The following is a 5,471-nucleotide window of genomic DNA, read 5'->3' as shown; positions in this document are numbered from 1 at the left end:
ACAACTGGCGCTTTTGTGTTCAGTAATTACAACAAACTGTGCGGCATTTTGGGTTTTGAAATTATTTGTTAGTCTTAGAGTAAACCCACAGGAAAATGCTGTAATATAAATAAATACATTAATAAATAAGTAAATACCAAGTATAGTATAGTAGTCCTTGGTAAATACATATGTTTCTTCACTTTTATAACGTTTTTGGTAAGTTACACATCTTTAAGTGTTGCCATACCCCCAAATGGAGATGGCTACCACTAATGGTTAGTAGTTAATTGTTTTGAACATGTTAGTCCTACTTTCCTCAGCTCTTTCCGAGTCACGAGGTGGCACCCTCTGTCCCGCTCCCTAGTGGAGTCATCTTTACAGTGTCATCGAAGGTTCCAAAAGTTTGCACGAAGTCTCGTATTGTGGTGACTTTGTCAGTATTAAAATACCTAAACCATTGGGCAAAGACGTGTTGGTTGGAGGGAACAGATGTGTTTGCATCTATATGTTTTGTCTTTTCTTAATATGTGTGCACAAGCGTTGATGTTGGTCGGACATATCCTTTTTAGTATACTTTAATTTCACGGATTGCTTACATCTGAACTCATGTTTACCTTTGACCAGAGCATCTTAAACAATAAACCTTAACAGTTTGCAAGAAAACAATAGATCTATATAGCCTGTTAAACTCATACCATACCATGCGTGCCCTTCCATACCTTAGAAATCATTGTTGCTGCCACCTGGTCCTCAGCAGACGCAGAAATCAGTGCTACAAGTAACTCTGAATCATTTACATCACTATTTATTGGTATGTGGCCCTGCAGAACCGGATATCGTAAAATGCATGTTGTACTTCGTCTTATCGATGATTTTACTGTCTTCCATCAGCCACACGTTCACTCGCATCACTAGGTTGATAAGACAACGGTTCAAACCGGGGTAAAGGACTCTTAATTTGATAACAACTGCTATCTTAGTCACGAGCTCCAATGGGCGAGAGCCGTGAACTCTTGACTGCAGGGTGTCCAATGACGGGGTTAAACCACGATAACCTTACTGGCGTTTAAACTGGACCTGACCATCCAGTCGTGGATCCGGATCAAAATCGGAAGAAAAACACAATAGGAAACACTCGTCTAGAAATTCCCAGACCAAAATCTCTTCTACACTAACCCACGCACGGACAAGACAAAGCGCAATTCCTGTTCTTGAAGTTGGTGAAAACTCCGTGTTTCTAAGACCAATAGTTCTCAGTTCGAGCAGAACAAGATTAGTGACGTTTGTCGTAGTTGAAGCCAAAAGTTGGGTTCGAAAATTGGGAGCATTCAATGGCCATTTTGGACTTTATGGTGTTTAGACAAATTGTTGTCAAATGTAGCTTCAAACACTTTTGCATTTGCTCTAAAAATCACTTTCTCATTTCTGACAAGAAGATGAGTAGTCCCATCAAATTGTAAACAAAAAACTTTGGACTACACAAAATCATTTCGATTATATCGTCGTTTAACCTCATTCTTTTGGATGTCTTGACTTTGTCTACACATTTTGTGATGCTAAAACTTATTAATGCTTGTTGACCGGCTCTGAGTGCATGTTCAGATAGGTGTCTTCTGCGTGCATGTGACAACGACTATCGCGACTTAAGCTTGCTTTTTCAATGCTCACAATGATTGATTTAAGTGCGGCATTTGATCACTCTATTTTATTGGAAAAATTGAAAAAGACATTGAGAATACCTTACTGTTCTTGAGTCCTGCCTATCTGGGTGTTCAGTCTGTTCTTGTGAATGGAAAAAGCCAGCTATGTAAAGCTTGGATTACGTGGTACCGCGGGGCTCTGTTTTAGGTACACAACTTGTACAACACCATTCAGTTCCACTAGATCTAATTTTTTCAAGGATTTTTACCAAGAAATGGTAAATTTCAGACTGGTCTAATGTTTCAAAGCTCAATTGTCAGTAAACATGTATTTCTTGGCACTACCACTACCCCATGGTTAAACTGTGCGTGCTCAAAACTTCGATCACCACAATCTGCGTCTATTTCAAAAGAACACTACATAGAATTTATCATTGACCCTTGCGTCTGCCAGGAATAATTCTTATTTGAATCTCAGACCTTTTCCGTCTGTTGCAAAAGCATATCGTCGGTCTGGTGATAAAACCGACTAACCCACAAAATGTAAAAAAAAAAAATATTGGCCCTATCGATAGCAAATTGTCCATTTCATATGCTCACCCATAGTCAGATCTAAATTTTGCCTAGAAATGTCTTTAAAACATTAGAAATAAAACCGTATAATCCGGCATCCATGGGATTTTAGCCCGATGTTTCCGACTATCCCACCTGCGAGGGGAGGGAATGAGGGTTGGCTGTTTTTGTCGCGCTAACAATGAGGGGCTACGTAACCGACTATCCCAGGCTTCGACTGGTCTCCGAACTTCGTTTGACATCAGATTCAGACCTGTAATAGTCCAGAATTCGCTCACGTAACCGTGTGAGCTCTTCAAAAGGGAAATTTGTGTAATATTTCTTGTTAGTTTCATTTGGGAGTTATATAGATCTGGTTGTTCCCTCTTTTTTGTTTGTTTTAATGCTGCTGATAATATGACAATGCTGGTTTTTCAAACGCATCTTTATGGATAGTGTTTTGTATGAAACTATTTTTTCTGTCCACGTGTTCTTCTTTGTCTTTGTACTTGAAAGTTACCGAATTATGAAGGTATTTTCCCTTATTCGGACTGCAGTCTCTTCCCCTAATTATTTTTTCCCATTGCAATTGAATGGACGAAGTCGATAGCTTTTAATTCTTTACTAATTCACTCCACAAAAAAAAAATGTGGGACCTTTCCAACTCACCGTCTGCCCAAAACGATCGTTGTTTTTTAAAGTGCTTTTTCCTTTTTTTCATTTGCAGTGTTTATTGCAGTCATTACCTTCTGAAACATCTTTCGACTTTCTTTGAAAGTTCATTTCGTCTGTGTTTTGTATAGATTATTTTCTCAGTGTCCATAACATAATGCTTTATCTTTATATCAAACCCTAACTTACATAACGCTTATAACATTCCAAAAGATGATGCCACGCTTGCTTGGTCACCTCTGACCCACAGCGCAGTGGGAAATGATCAACATGACCAGGCTGATGTCACTTCAGCTGATAATACAACAGTTATGTTACCTTTGAGCGAAACGGACAAGGCGAAAACGACTGGAAGGGTAACAAAAGGAAGAGATTTAAAGAACTGGGGATGCCTCTACACATGTCAAGGCACAAAGCGAGCAGGGTGTGAACTTAACGTCCTTTACTGTTATAAACTGGTTGGTACAAAGTGCAATGACATCACTGGTCACTCTCTTGGAAAGAAAAGAGAGCCTACGTATATGCCAAGATAAACAGGATAGACAAAAAGAGATCTTACACAGCAAGTGAAAACCAAAGGAGAAATTACACCCTTCAATACCACTTAAAAGAGTCAATGGTCAAAGAACACCTGTTTGTATAACAATCTTCATGAACACCACAGGCCTGACCCACTGGTTTATTTAAAGTGTTTTCTCCGAAAAAAAACCAACAACAGCCCCCCCCCCCCCTAGAACACATCACGCCCACAATGAGAGAGCCAAGGATGACAAGTTGTTCCATAAAGAGGACATTTTTGACAAACTTTCAAAGATATCCTCCTGTCTACAGATGACAATCGAGAAAACGTCAGTTCTGCATCAAGTATACATGGAGAATTTTGCAGAGAGGGTGAAAGCCACATTGAGCTATCAAGTGTTCTGCCAAAAGTTCAAGAAAAACAATTTGGGTTTACCTTCAACCAAGAAAGACCAGTGTGACATTTGCACCAGCTTCGAATCAGGAAACCTCACAGAAACAGAATACACAGCTCATCAAATATGAATTTGAGGAAAGCTGCAGCTAGACCAGAGGAGAAGGACAGGGAGGCTGCACTGAACCTAGAGAACAAAGTGTGCGTTCTTTGTAAGGAGATCCAGTGCGTCCTTCTAGTCTCATCACTAAAGACATCCACCTTATATTATAAGACAAAACTGGCTGTAAGCAATTTTACAATTTAGGATCTTGCCACCATAGACGCCAGATGATAATTATGTCTGGGATGAAAGTGAAGTTGGTATGAGCTTGAACAGTTTTCATCATGTTTGACTCACTAACTGATATTGCAAGTGACTGGCTTCAACCTATTTATCATCTGCAGTGATTGGTGCAACTACTAAAATAGAACTGCCACCCTGGTGAGTGCAATGGCCCAGCTGGCCAAAGAGCTTACCATCACAGTTGAGTAGAAATTCTCACCAAGGGCCATACCCAAATGGAGGTGGATTCAGTCCATGGCACTATTGAGCGATCGCTCCAAAACGCACTGATGTACATCCCAATTGACTACGTGAACATCATGCTCCAAGCCAGACGCATCCCCAGGACCTATGAAGTTATGTACCTGGGCCCAAGGAGCTTAGAACTGTAAACTCCTTGACCTGGGTCACAGCTTTTTCAAAGATTGTGCAAAAGGTCGGAGAGCACTAAACAATCCGCCAAAATAGAAAAGCAGACCATCCTACTGTTACTGACTTGCAGGCATCAAAATGCACTCCATACTTTAAAATGCAGTACAAGCTGAACTTTGATGATGGATGGCAGGTGCTGCAAGGACCAAGAAAAACTGAACACACTGTGTACGACTGTTACTGCTGGACCTCTCTGCAAAGACAAATTGAAGAAAACTGCCAAACAGTATACACATCTACTGGGGTAGAAGGCCGTCTTACCACGATGCTACCACAATTACCATGAAACTTTGCCTCAGTAAGAACTTTTGAAAGCGATCAAGTCAAATTCGATTATTGCGGAGTCTTTAAAAACAATGGTAACTTTTGTCGTATTGCCTTGTTATTGCCATAGGGCACGGAGTGAGCCAGACATGCTCTTCTATTGTCGAGAAAACTCAATAATGTAGTAGTTGTCAAGCCACGCACCTTGAAGAAAGTTGGCGCATTCTTTGATACTTACAAGGTCTTTTTGTATAATAATATATTATTATTAAGAAACCAACTTCACTCAAACCACTTCTCTGGTAGCAGAGCTTTTGTGTGGCTTTCTGCTTCGATTTTTTTCTTAGTATTACTTTTTTCCAGGCATTTGAAAGGCCACCCAGTGCCAATAGTACCGTGTCAGACACTGTCACTAATTCTAAAGGCCTGCTGATGCTGCTGCTACTACTGTTGTTGTTTTGTTGTTGTTGTTGTAGTTGTTGTTCTTGTTGTTGTTGCTGTAGCTGCTCTCCCTTACCCTTCGAACCTCCTGTTCTTCTACTTCAAATGTAATTAATATACCCATTGCTGTGTTCTTCTTCTTTTACTTCTATTAAATGTTCAAATTTGTGACTGCTTTTTTCTCCTTATCCTCCTTCTCCTCCTCGCACTCCTCCTCCTCCTCTTCCTCCTCCTCCTCCTCTTCCTCCTC

The sequence above is a fragment of the Aplysia californica genome, unplaced genomic scaffold (assembly GCF_000002075.1).
Source record: "Aplysia californica isolate F4 #8 unplaced genomic scaffold, AplCal3.0 scaffold00036, whole genome shotgun sequence".
NCBI lineage: Eukaryota > Metazoa > Mollusca > Gastropoda > Aplysiida > Aplysiidae > Aplysia > Aplysia californica.
Note: the sequence above shows the minus strand (reverse complement) of the source record.